At 38.8% G+C, this 14,923-nt stretch overlaps 1 protein-coding gene across 1 annotated transcript in view; it reads right to left on the bottom strand.

Annotated features, from left to right (window-relative positions):
* The window catches only part of LOC5567268, a 52,615-nt gene that overhangs the window by 18,203 nt on the left and 19,489 nt on the right, over window positions 1-14,923 (bottom strand). Inside the window, exon 2 of the mRNA XM_021855311.1 lies at window positions 3,898-3,956. The gene's annotated coding sequence lies outside the window, so the exon portion shown is untranslated. The remainder of the gene's footprint in view (window positions 1-3,897; window positions 3,957-14,923) is intronic.

Below are 14,923 nucleotides of genomic sequence, written 5' to 3'. Positions count from 1 at the left end.
ACATTGTTACATTTTGTTATTTCTGATATGTTTTGTAACTGAAACGTGCAAAATCCAGTTAATCACCAGTTTACCGTTTACATAGGCGTTATTTACCCAATTAAAAAATATATTTTTCTTGATGTTGCACAGGTGGCTTATTTGAGCACGCGACGCCTCTGACAGGAGCAATGGTGCGAACCCAGACAACCAAAATGAACGTATAACGAAATCATCTGGAGACCTTGTACTCGCAACATTTCACTTATAAGATGTCGCGAAAAGGCCTTCTACGCGATATACGTGCATATACTATGTGATGAATAATAGCATACAATGCGAGTGCATACATTTTCTACCGAACTAACCTGTGATCTTATGCGACTTAACTTATGATAACATATGTTGATTTGACAGCTGCTACGTATTGATTCGACTTACTTAGTACGAATGAACGGAACGAAATAAAATGAACAAAAGAACTCAGAAAAAAGCGTTTTATGCGAGGAAACTTATCAATCTGACGATTTTATCAACAGTGTTTTGCGAGTTTGCTGTAATTTGTATGAATAAACGAGTTATTACGTGAATTTTGATGCGACTTCTGGTTGTCTGGGAATGTTTAGAGGTAACCATATCATCTACCAGAGCTGCGGCAACATACATGAGCTGAGAACAGCTTTCATAGTGATGGGCGATATGCAAAGGCGCGTGATCGGATGGTGGCAACAAGGACGCATTTTACGCGCAGCTCGAACGCAAGTACGAACGCTGCCCAAGTCAAGATCATCATAAGAGATTTGAACGCTGAGGCAAGGAGGAGGAGTTCAGACCGACGATTGGAAAGTTCAGCGCCGCCATTCGTAGCACGTACATATTTCCAGCACTGCCTCCCGTACCGGTACACCTAGGGATAACCTCAGCAGACAGAATAGCAAATCGACCACGTTTTGATCGTTGGACGGCACTTCTCCGACATAACCAACGTCAGAACCCATCGTGGTGCTAACATTGACTGCGACCACTACCTGGTAATGGTTAAACTGCGTCAAAAACTATCCGCCATCAACGATGTACGGTACCGACGCCCGCCTTGGTACAATCTAGCGCGACTGAAACAACCGGATGCCACCAACGCGTACGCGCAGCATCTTGAGGCAGCGTTGCCGGATGAGGGCCTGCTCGATGGAGCCTTTCTTGAGGACTGTTACAAGACAGCCAAAGCGATGCCGACGAAAGCATTGTCGGATACGTGAAACGGACTTTAATGAACGTTTGGTTCGACGATGACGTTTTGGAGGAGAAGACTGCAGCACGGGCTACAATGTTGTTGCATGGTACGCGGCAGAACGTGGAACGATAAAGACTGAAGCGGAAACAGCAAACCCGCCTATTTCGAAACAAAAAGCGCCGTCTAGAAATAGAGTTGCTGAAGAAACGCGGAAGTTTTATCAAAAGCTCAACGCATCCCGCAAAGGCCGCGAGCTGAAATGTGTAGGGATAAGGATGGGAGCATCTCGACGGACTGTATTTTCTCCGACAGCCAAGCAGCTCTTCATGCTCTGAAAGCTTACACTTTTAACTCAAAATTAGTGTGGGAATGTGTTCTTGCTCTAAAAAACCTAGCCATCCGCAATCGAGTTAAACTATATTGGATCCCGGGGCATACGGGTCTAGAGGGTAATGAAATTGCCAATGAGCTAGCCAGGAATGGATCGGCCAATACATTCATTGGTCCTGAGCCATTCTTTGGCATATCAAACTGCTCACTAAATATTGAACTGAACAGTTGGTTGTCCAGTCAAACTATATCCAATTGGAAAACAGTTTCCAATGCGAATCAGTCCAAAAGATTCGTCACAATTAATTCGAAACAAACACAAAAACTCATTGGTCTCAACAAAAGGGACCTCAGCACTTACACCGGTCTAATAACTGGACACTGCCCCAGCAGATACCATTCACAAAAGATCGGAGCCATCCAAAACCCAAATTGCCGTTTCTGTAGTGAAACGTGCGAAACCTCTCAACACCTTCCGCTCCTGCAGTGCACATATACAACGAAGATCCAAAATATTTGGCAAGCCCTTTTTGGAGCCTGCCGATATTTGGAACGCATCTCCCAGGGAAGTGGTCGGCTTTATCAGGCTGATCGTACCAGATTGGGGGATTCACAATGCTGCAACTTAGGACTTCTGCCCATCAATGGCAGATGGCTAAAAGTTCAGTCACCGCGCAAAGTATTCCGGTGGCGTTCTCGCCACTGAGTGTCTTTGTAAAAGCAAAAGGGTATATCACAATCGTTCTAGAAAATGGACGCAGTGATCTCACACCCGACAGAAGGAGGATCTCGACGGACGGACGCGAGGTGACCGAAAGGTGGAAGTAGCGCTGCGAGGAACACCTGAATAACACAGACACAGAAGGTCAGGTCGATGGGTAGCGAAGGCGATAACTACGTCAGTACTGCGGACAGCGGAAACCAACCAGCTTCTACTATAGGGGAAGTTAAGGATGCCGTAACTGCTCAAGAACAACAAAGCCGCTGGCAAAGATGGTATCGGAGCCGAAATCATCAAGATGGGCTTAGAGTGGCCGCTTGTCAGCATCGGCTGATAATCAGAATCTGGGAGACGGCTACCGGAGGAGTGGAAGCAAACCGTTATATGCCCCTGCCCCATCTATCACCGTCGTCTATCACCTATAGCAAACGGGTTCATGTGAAGTTATCGAGCAGGTTTCATCGATGGCCGCTCGACAACGGACCAGATTTTTTCGTGCGGCAAATCCTCCAGAAATGCCGTGAGTACCAGGTCCCTACGCAGATGAATATTATTGGACATAGATTAGAGTGAACGATGCAGCAGTCAACGAAAGAGAGAATAGTTAATGTTTGTATTGTTTGAATTTATAGAATTTGTAAAGAATGGAAGTGGTAAATTTGAAGAACAAAAATGATACCGATTGTAGTAAATTTATAAGGAAAATACCCTTACGCTGCAAGTATGTTCATTAATAAATAAAAAATAAATATTATTGGAAGAGTAGTGGCAGATTTATTTACCCGCCTGAAACGCGAAGCAACAAGAGTCGGACTGATGGTGAACGCGTCGAAAATAAAGTACATGCTGGTTGGCGGAATTGAGCGCTTAAGGGCCGGTAGTCCTCTACGGGCATGAAACGTAGACTATGCTCGAGCAGGACCTGCATGCTCTTAAGGTTTACGCCGGGTGCTTAGGACAATCTTCGGCGGCGTCCTGAAGAACGGTGACGAACGGTGTGTGGGGGTCGCCGTAGAGTAACCAGAAGGTGGCCAAAGCTGGAAGAATATGCAGGGCAGGGCATGTTGCAAAAATGTCGGATGAAAGCCCTGCAGAGATGGTGTTCGCTTCGAATCCAGTCGGAACAAGAAGGCGTGAGGCGTAGCGAGCTAGGTGGATTGACCAGGTGTACCAGGACTTGCAGAGCGTAGGTCTAAGTCGAGGATGGAGATAGGTGGCCATGAACCGAGTGAATTGGCGATATATTGTTGGCGAGGTTTTATTAAGTTGATTGATGTAGAACTAAATAAATAATAAGTTGTGAGAATTTCAGAAGTATCTGACTCACTACAAACCACGACACGAAAGGACATTTATTTCATGGCAAAGGAATCTTCCGGTGCTAATTTGTAAACAGTATCTTAATTCAACGCCAGTCCGTCCAAGTTTTTCATGCCTCAGAGGTTCCTATTTTTGAGGTAAATTGCACAACCAAACCCGAAAGTAAACCAAGTTGATGAACTTTCTTGTGTTTTACCGAAAATATTTACACCACGTTGATCAACGCTGCCGCCGCTTGGTATGGTATGAACAAACCCATTCCACAAGAAAGGGCTCGAACACCAACAAACTTTTTCGAAATTAGAAAATGACTTACCTTACGCTTTAATGTGGAAACAGTCTGGTTATCGTCGTTCAATATTGGAGTACATTTGCCTGAAAAAAAAAATGAAAATTGTTTAATTATTCCATTGACATAATCAATTTAATGTAGATTGCGGCGGCCCATTTCAAAATGAAACTGTAAAAATCTTAAATAACACCCCCAATTTTGTTCATTTAGAATTTAGACTACCAGCAGCTAATGCGAAACTTTGAGTGGAATCCTGAAGCGTTCTTTGCCAAGTTGCCATTTTCGCATTCGTTCATTTGTCTATGCCCAGAGAAGTCCAGGAAATTTTTGTTACGAAAATATCCTGGGCCGATTGGGACTCGAACCCAAATACCTTAACATGACATTGTTCTGTAGCTCCGGACGTTACCACAAGGCTAAAGAAGTCGAAAATTATTTTCCTAATAATTGTTCCCATCTTCTATCCGCTACAAAATTAGTTCTAGCTATGAATAATATGCAAAATGTATCACCCAGCAAACATACGATCGTATATAATAGGGAATAATAACACAAAAGTGGACGCGATATGCGTACCATTTGCATGCCAACTAAATATACTCTTACGCCATCTCGAAACTGTTGAGAACCAAGCAGCTCCTTCCAAAAGCAAAATTTTACGTGTTTGAGATCTTGCAAAACATTATTCATATCATTGGTTAAGCTTCACATGAAAATTATATTTTAGTCACAGGAATTATTATGATCCTTCCACACGTCATTCTTTTAACAACTGTTATTACTTAAGAATCAGTACGAATATATTTATACTTAACTAATGGGGTCCTAAAATATTTAATGAAATCTTGTTTTTATTTAATAACACGAAAGAGCATGTTACTGTTACGACTTTAGCAATTTTTCCCGTTCAAATAACGGCTATATCATATTTAAACTTTAATTTAAAAATTTGGTCCATAAATGAACCTTGACTCTTTTGATCATGTTTGACGTTCGCTTAGTCGGCAAAAACATCACAGGGGTTTTAGTTTTAACACTCACTCAAAATAATCCAAACGTCAAGGCTACGTGAAAACATACGTAGTTTTTTTTCCATCGCACTTTTCAGGTAACAGCTACGTGAATGGTGAGTGCCGGAACTCAATTCCGCGAAGCTCGAGGTGACTAAGATTTCACGTAACAGCTACGTTATTGTTTTGATAGCTTTCATATTTATGCAATAATGGTTTGGATTTATATTGGGTTTTCATTTCGTTTTTCAGAAATTAAATAAAGCAAAGAGATTTGAAACATAATAGAATAGCACACGTTTATTGATTTGATTCGGTTTGCGATTAATTTATTCTGAAATATTTTATTGTCTTAACGGAATGTTAATTTTTTTGCCGGCTGCCTGAAATCCGAGCTGAAATAAATGGAATGTTAGTAAACCAAAAAAATATACTATAGAAGAACTTACCTTCATTTTTAAACCATATCAATTCGATTTTATCACTTCTTTTAACTAAAAACAAAATGCACGAAGCTGAAATGTTACAATTTCTACTCGATGTTAACACCTGTACCAACTGTCAGAGGAAAACTTTTGTTTACAAAATTTGAGTGGCAATGAGCCACTCAGTTCTACTAATAATCAACGTCGCCCTTACATGAAACGTAAGTGGAAATCAGCTACGTGGAATTCACGTAGACTTGATGCAACACTTCGGTGACTTTTAAACAGGTTGGTCAGGTAAAATTGACAACAGTGATATAAATGAGAGCTTACGTGATTTTTCACGTAGCATCGACGTTTGGATTTTTTTGAGTGATGGGGTTCCCATCTGACATGTCGGAAGGGACACGGAAAACAAAATACACCCAAATTTTGAGTTTAAGCCAAAGGGTGTGACAAAATCTTAAATAAATCTAAAAAAAAAAGTTTTTTGAACTTTAACACACGAAAAACATAAAAAAAATAGAGTAAACATGTATTTTTGGCCTAAACTTGAGCGTTTGACACTAAAATTGTGACAGGCCTTTAGGACCCTATTGAGGGAGTTAGAAGCAAAGGGGTGCAAGTGAAAAAAAAACTAGTTTTGAGACAATCTTACTTTAAAGTTTTTTCGACATTTTTTTATCGTTGCAAAAACACAGAAACAAGCCAATCCTTCACAAACTATGTTAGATTTTCTGTTGGACAGAAAAATCACTTAAAAATACTGTTAAAAATCTTGGAAACAGTTGAAAGTTTTAGGTTACTTAACTCAAAACTGACCAAAATGTCACTTACACCCCTTTGCGTTTGGGCCCCTCAATTAATCATCGCAGTACATGGTAGTTACATCATTCGTTTGTGAATGAACTCAAAAAATCAAGCATTCGGAACTGACAGTTCCATGCTTTACTGCTAACTACAAATTATGAATAGCATGTTTGGCTGAAAATAGTTGTTAAAGTGTATTTTTTCAAGCTTTTAAAAATATATATTTATCAATGAAAAAACACCGAAAAACATCACAATAGATGATAATCTATAGAATCAGTTGAAAATTTACGAGATTTTTTTTTTAATATCAAGACTTGTATAATAATATAATTGTATACAATATATTGAGCCTAAAAAGTATCCAAGGTACCCCCTTTTTGTTTAAAGGACACATTTTTTTTGCTATTCATGCAATTCGTTGATGGATTTGTCTCATACTTTATACTGTTGTTATGTACAGCTGACCTTGTATGCAAGAATCAACGAAATCTATCCATAGCCACAAATCCTCAAATTTGAAGAATATTGAAATACTGTCAAAAGAAGCACCGTCTGTCGGTAGGGTAGAAGCACCGGTTTTGGCCAGCGTGAAAAAAACCAACAAACCAAAGGAAAGGTTTCAATCCAAATTGTATCTGAAAAATGTTTAAACTGAGCAGGAAATACTTTTTCGCACTGGAAATCGGGTTGGCCAATATGGGCCCAGAACCAGAACCAGTTTTGGTCACATGTATGACTTTGGTTCCTAAATTGGCCAATCGCATTGATTTCTTATGAAAGTGACCAACTTAGGAATACCCTTGCCAAATTATGTGTATAGCAAATTAAATCATAAGGAAAATGAATTATTATATTTAATTTTTGAACAAATTCGATTGAATGAATGAATGTAGTTTCATCATGAGAATCATGAAATGATTTATAGGAATTTGCTTTGTAAAACAGTGTATAACTCACAATGGCTACAATTGATGCTATGACCAAAATCGGTGCTTCTACCCTACCAAAACCACTTTTTAATTATTCAGGTATGTTAGGAAACATTTACAATAAATAAATTCACTATAATTACCTAGCGATTATCATTAACCTTCTAGTCGTCGCGCGGTTTGCCGCCGTCAGAACTATCACGCTACTGTTGTGCACGGAAAGCGAGGTTTTTTCAATAGTGTTGTACAAAATACAACAGCGCGATGACTGGAGTGTTAAATGCAAATGTGACAGAACCGCACGTATTTGACCATTACACACTCATACACCCAGGGTCCAGATAGCCGTAGCGGTAAACGCGCAGCTTTTCAGCAAGACCAAGCTGAGGGTCGTGGGTTCGAATCCCACCGGTCGAGGATCTTTTCGGGTTGGAAATTTTCTCGACTTCCCAGGGCATAGAGTATCTTCGTACCTGCCACACAATATACGCATGCAAAAATGGTCATTGGCACAGTAAGCTCTCAGTTAATAACTGTGGAAGTGCTCATAAGAACACTAAGCTGAGGAGCAGGCTTTGTCCCAGTAGGGACGTAACGCCAGAAAGAAGAAGAAGAAGACACGCATACACCCAAACAAAATCCCGGCAACAGATAAATTGTCAGACACCTCCGGAACGAACTGCACAAATCGGCCAGCCAGCCTACGACATTGATGGCCTTGACACGCATACAAGAGTACCTGAGCTGTCTGATTTCGGCCATAAACCTTTGCGAACATCGGAAGAGTTAACACTTTGTTCCCTATCACTGCAAATAAGCTTAATCCAAATTCAACCAACGAACCAACCACGTGCACGAACGAGGCGACGACAGAACGTGCGTATCACTTAATTGCGGGGAAAAACTAGATGGAGCTGAAACATGAAACCCTCTGTTCTAGCCCCTTTCGGTTCAGTGCTCGTTGGAGCTTTTCTCGACAGTGTTGAAAAAGTTGGTACTATCAATAGTGTTTTGACAAAAATCAATATCATGCTTGCAGAATTTATGAACAATCAAAAGTGAAGGTGAACAAATGAATAGTAATTTCTCTAAAACGAATCGCAAAAAAACATTGTTTGGCAACACTGCTCGTTCCCATTGTTGACCGACCATGTGGTCATCAACAGCTATATAGATCAATATATCTAGATGTGAGCCCAGGTGGTGGGAAGGCAGAGCCCAGCCAGCATGAGGCACGCGATAATTAGATGCTGGTTGGCACGAAAGCAATCTCCCCTTTTGCCACTCCGTCCACTACTACTGGCGGACAGTATTAGTGTGAAGAAGACATACCCCTCAAGCACTCCGATTCGACTTCCGCTGGGCAAACGTCCGGAAATGTCTTGTTTTCCGTTTACACATGACTGCTTCCTCTGGAAAGTGAACGAACAAAAAAAAAGTTTCCCATTCTTTCATAGATAGGATTGAACTCGTTAAACATCATAAATATCGCCTCCACCTAATCCTGTGCGATGTTTTCACATTCCGAAGAACTTTGCAAACCACACAGTTGGGTAAACAAGGGACACCCCAGAGGGTGGTCGGTCATACCGATGACGAATTGTGTAAGCTTTTCAGGAAAAGCACTTCTCCCGCTCCTCACATTGTTTCATCGACGGACACAGAACGCCATTCGGTGAGGATGGGCACAACTTTTGCTTTATTCATCACATAATGAATATGAAATTTCGATAGTCACCTACCTAGTGTATAGAAGCTATGACTCAACTCAACGACAGTGTCGAGAGGAGCAGCGTTTGGCATTTAGGTGAAGAATTAATGGACTTATGAAGCGGCAATCGATTGAAGGCGGATGTGATTTCATACGTTAGGAGAAAAAAGTAGTATTTTGAAGAGTGAAAGGTGCATGGAGAATATTTGGTTTGATTACTCGAATATTTCAAACGTTATGAATGAGAATACTTAAACTCAAAGTAGTATTTTTTTTTAAATTTTTGTATCAATATTATTTCTAACATTACAATCATTTCTTATAACTACAGTCGCCTCTCCACATCTCGATATCGAAGAGACCATCGAGATAGGGAGAGATCGAGACATAGAACAAATTTTTAACGAATACTAGATTGAAAATCACTCCGTTGCCAGGAAAATCAAAAACAAACAAATGCCATTTCGTCTTCGCAAATTGTTTTGAATCTCTAAAATCAAGTCTAGTAGCCTTTGATAATGGGCATATCGACATACGGAGAGAAAATTTGGAACGAAAATCACATCGAGATTGGGAGATATCGAGATAAGGAGGATATCGAGATATGGAGAGTGAAAATGTATGCAGATTGAAGGGACCGAAAAAATCATCGACATAGGGAGAGATATCGAGATGTAGAACATCGAGATGTGGAGAGTCGACTGTAAGTGTTAATTAAAAATAGCCCTACATTGATTACAGTATCCAATGGGTGGACCATAAAGTACCATGGCTTTTTGACCACTATTAATTTGATTAAGCATCGGTATGACGATAATATTAACGAAGCGAACACTTCTTCTTCTTCTTCTTCTTGGCATCACGTACTCACTGGGAAAAATCCTGCTTCTCAGCCTATTGTTCATATGAGCACTTCCACAGTTTTTAACTGAGAGCTTTCTTTGCCAAAGTTGCCATTTTCGCATTCGTATATCGTGTGGTAGATACGATGATACTCCATACGCAAGGAAGTCATGGAAATTTCCATTACGAAAAGATTCTAGACCGACCGGGAATCGAATCCAGACACCTTCAGCATGGCTTTGCTTTGTAGCCTCGAACTCTAACCACTCGGCTAAGGGATGCCCGAAACGACCACATTGCTGCCAAATATCTGCAAAAGATCCTCATAACATTCATCACTCGTTTTATTTCATAATCGACTGCAGACCTATACTGCCCATAAAAGCATAACTGTCCAATGTGAATTTTTGAACCAACACCATTTTTCGTCACAACATTCATGTTTTACTATACTGCCCATAAACGCATAACTGTCCCATGTGAATAGGAATCCAATCAAACATGGGACTGACATGGGTTTATGGGCAGTATATGTTTTACATCAAGGTGTCCATTCTAAATCAGTTTTCCAATTCCCGGATTTTCCTGGATGCCTAAAAATTTTAAACCGGGCTACATCAAGATCCTTCGACTTGATATTTTTCCGACCTTTGTTCTTAAGTGCTGATATTTGATTTGACTTTCAAAATATTCGTTTTTAAATTCAAAAGACTTTTTCACCGGTAAAGATTTTTATACTTTTTGATAATATTAGATCATTTTATTTTCTTACATAAAGATTGTCAAATATTGTAAAAAATAGTAATACCACTGCAGCTACATGTTAGATCAAATATAGTACAGGATTTGATAGCTATTGAAATCTAATCTTATCATATTATCAGGGTTTTGTAAATTCTGCAGCTCTAGCATGTTGAGTAGTACAGAATTACATAAATCATTTGCCACTTTTTCGTTTTGTTTTCATTCCATATGTTCAAATTCGGAGGACTTGATCTATGTTATTTATGAATTGATTGAATGATATTTTTGAAATGATGGGTTCAAAATAATATTGGTTTGAATTCCGCAGGAGCACTTTTTTTTTTTTGTGTGGTATTCAGTTGGAGCTGCCTGACAGCTTAACTTGTCAAGGCTGAACCCTCGGTCTGGCTTTTGCCAAGTTTCCCCTCTACCAGGACCAATACTCAGACGGACTAGGCAATGGCGCCCACATGAACACTGTTTTTTTATTAGTATTGTGACGTGGTAGTTTTTGAAAAGTACCCATATTCCCTTGCTTCTGAGAAAAGGAAGCATTATGAAAATCAGCAGCTCCATTAGTATTTGTTTGAAATAGTAGTGTAGAATTTGTTTGAAATAGTAGTGCATTACTAATACTGTCTAGTCGAAATGGTTTTGAATAATTTGTCATTCAAGTGCTATTCTGATTACTATTGTCTTTTACGTAAGATTAGAGTCTTAAATGTCAAGTGTCGTCAAGTCTTAACAAAATTAGGCTGTTTAGTAGTAGTTCTAGTTAATTTCATTTTTTGTTGTTAAAAGTATTTATTGGTCATTACGTTCATATATCCTTAAAGAAAAAAGTCGCTTTCCTTGTCTGTTCAACAATTTTTAGAAACTAGCAAGTGTACCCTAATGATCGATCTCAGCGTCTTACTTTCCATAGTCATTTTTATAGTGAATATTGAAGAGTAAAGTTACCTTAGGCTTCTATTACAGTCTCCTACAAGATTCACTTTTCGGTAGCAAATGCAATGCTTCACAACGCCTACTTTCTACTTGTAAATTTTGCGAAAATGAAGCTGGAATTAGATTATTTATACCGCTGTTACAAAAGAGGTATTTCTTATTATGGCAATGTAAAAACCATATTAAAATAAGATTGTCGCCACTCATTTCTACTCAGTGAATCTACTAGTCATTTTCCTAAGAGTTCCTAAGTATTCCCTACGTCGTATATGATAACGATGTATCTAGCTAGCTAATAGTAAGAGTGGCTACGGATCATTCTGGTTAGCAAAAGGCAAACTGAACGTCATCAATAGTATTAATGTCCACTTCGAATAGATTAATTATTTGAAATGGGCATCAATTCTATCAATGACGCAGAATGTCCGTTGGATCACATCCGAGATATTATTGCGTCTATGCCATATGAATTATGACGCGGCTTTAAGCAAAAAATGCCAAAATGTGATACCACCACTACAGGTTACGCCTTTGGTTTCCATCATATGGGCTAATGGATTATGCCCTCCCATCGCGGCAAGGTCGCATAACCAAGGGGAGGGAAATTAGGTGTATGAGAGTTAAAATTATAAGGAAAATGAATTGTTTTACTAATGTTTTGAATCAATTTGGACGAGTAAATGAAAGAAGCTCTATCATGGGAATGTGATCTACTAACACAATAGGTTTCATGCTGATTGGCTATGTAAAACGAGGTATAATCCCCTATGGCAGTGGTCCTCAGCCTAACCGACTACACGGGCCATCTCACCGCTTTTAAAATGAGTCGCGGGCCGCAAGATTTGTAAGGATAATGTAATTGCAAAAAAAAATCAATATTTCGATAGAAATGAATAAACATTTCTGGGAACCTCATGATTAAAACAGAGGGGTTTGGAAGCAAAGGAAATAAATGTCAGAGAAACAAGGCCAATTTTTTTTATAAATTATGTTAGGTAATATAACAGAATTCATGAAAATTTATTTTGAGATTTGTGTACTAAATTTTTACTAAAAGTTGTGACATTTGTCAAAAAAAAAAATAACTAAAAACTTGGATGATTTTCTCAGCATTGGATTGACTAGAATTTCGAATCAAAGTCTTTTTAAAATCGTAATCATATATTCTTTGAAGAGCACTCACAAAATTTTAGCGTGAAATCTGAAAACTATTCAAAATCAATGAAGCAGTCTCAAGTCATCGTGCAAAAGTTTGGGTGCACCTAAACTTTCTTAAAACACGAAAACTCTGTGAAAACTCAAACCAACCATTTACGCGCCATTATTTGAGTTTGAAAAAGCTATACAAAAAATTAGTATACAATATTAGTATACTCAGTGAGCTCATCAAAGTTGACCATTTTTTATGGAAGATTGAAACAGTTGGAAATATTCAAAAAGCAATTAATCTTGAAATACTTCGAATAACATAATTATGTGGACACCTCTAAAAGACTAAGATAATTGTGCTTATTCTGCGCGGCGTGTGAGTCGAAACGAGTCGCTCTCACCTCGAGTGACGTGAGACGACTAATGTTAATCAAATGAGAGCGAGTCGACAATTGTCACCTCATTCGACTCGTCTCACCTCACACGCCGCGCAGAATAAGCACAAATGGCACAATGTTGTAAACTGAAGTGTGTTCAGAAGAGGGGGGATTTGGAGATTTTTTGCAGGCTGCTATTTACCAGAACTTCTTTAAAAATTCAAGAAAATTTCAGGTTCTTAGAAACTTCGAATCTTTGAATGATTGTGAGCTGATAATTAATTGATAAAAAAGTCAATTTCATGTCACTCCTTATGTCATAGAGATGGATGAACGCAGATACTATCAAATGTGTGATTTCGAAGATTGACTTTTCAAGAACAAAGTTTCAAGAGCAAAGGATTATGAACCTTAATATCAAAAACATATAACATGCGGGCCGCATCACATTAATATTAAAAATCCATTCGCGGGCCGCACAAATCCTTCTCGAGGGCCACATGCGGCCCGCGGGCCGCAGTTTGGTGACCACTGCCCTATGGGTACAACTGGCGTATGGCCAAAACCGGTGCTTCTACCCTAATGGACTTTAGTTCGATATGGAAGTACACAGTAAGTTCAAATGGTAACTTTGAAGCAACCTGGTAAGGATAAAGTTGAACTGGTTTCAAACTTCGTACAGTAAGTTAAGATTAAGTAATAACCGTACCGGTTTGGAACTTCTTTTGGACTTTGAGTTCTATCTCCATTTCTTGGAGATTTCAAAGTTCCGATAATGTTCTATCTCTATTGTGTAAAAGCACAAATGAGCAATTCTCGCTGAAACCAGGCCGCAATCGGCACCCATCGTTAGAATTTTATGTCACTGATCGCTAGTTTTCGATAAAACTTAAGGGTGGTCCTTTCGGTTTTCTCATATTTCCCTTGGAACACATACAAACTTAGTGGCATCGTATAGAGAAAAGATATAGCTTTCATTTGAAGTTAAAAAAAAATTGGCGGCCATTTTGAATTTGACCGCCATCTTGAATTTTGTTAGAAAAATCGATGTTTCATCGTTAGCGCACCGCTCGTTTTGAATTCTGAGATCACCATCGGAAAGCTGAGGAAAAATTGCGTAAGTTGGGCTTCAAAAACTAGGTGAGCAATGGTATTTACCCTATGAAATGAACGATTTTCTAAATCATGTTCCACGATTTTAACGCATATGGCGAGTGAAATCAATGCAAACATTAGTTTTTGTACAACAAAGAAACAGGTTTTCAATCGTTGGTGTTTTATTTGATTCAGATGAAGAATAGGAGTATTATTTTGAGTGAATACATCTGGCGGCCATCTTGGATTTTGATGCCATCTTGGTTTTAGGTATTAGAATAAATTTGCATTTTGTTAGCATTCAACATGTTGAATTTTAATGCTACCGTTACACTCACCCTTCTTCTTGTTCTTCTGTTTCCTGACGTTACGTCTCTACTGGAACAAAGCCTGCAAACAATCAGTTGAACAGCAAAGATAAGATAAGAAAGAAAGAATCTGACTGTTTTTTTTTAACGGAGGCCTCATATCATGATGAGCGCTGAGATGGTAAAAAATCATCAACTGCTAAAAACCAAGATGGCGTCGAAATCCAAGATGGCCGCCGGATTTTCCTACCTCAAAATTATACACCTGCGTTTCGGCATTACGGCCATATTAGAACAAAGCCTGCTTCTCATCTTTCAATTTTGCTATGTGAAAAATGATTGGTTATGTTGGGCGGTAGTAAAAACAATACTTTATGGTTCAGGAAATCAAAGTTTTATTTTTGCTCAAAAACTTAAGATTTCCATTCTAAATTAATGCACTTTTGGCAATGTTTTACGTTAAAACTGCAGATATACCCACAAGACCACAATGCGCAATGTATAAACTTCATTTAATGAACAACAATGCATATGGTAAAAAATAAGTTTGTTTATTTCAATCAATGTTTTTGAACGATTTTCATTTATTGAAATTGTTTAATCATTATTCCTGAATTCAAAAATATGTCGAAGAATTATTATGTTACCAAAATTTACATTATAAAAGAAAATTCCTTTTCAATAACCTGTATTAATAA

This window comes from Aedes aegypti, chromosome 3, assembly GCF_002204515.2.
Source record: "Aedes aegypti strain LVP_AGWG chromosome 3, AaegL5.0 Primary Assembly, whole genome shotgun sequence".
Lineage (NCBI taxonomy): Eukaryota > Metazoa > Arthropoda > Insecta > Diptera > Culicidae > Aedes > Aedes aegypti.
The sequence above is the reverse complement of the archived record's forward strand: the minus strand, read 5'-3'. Positions and strand labels throughout refer to the sequence as shown.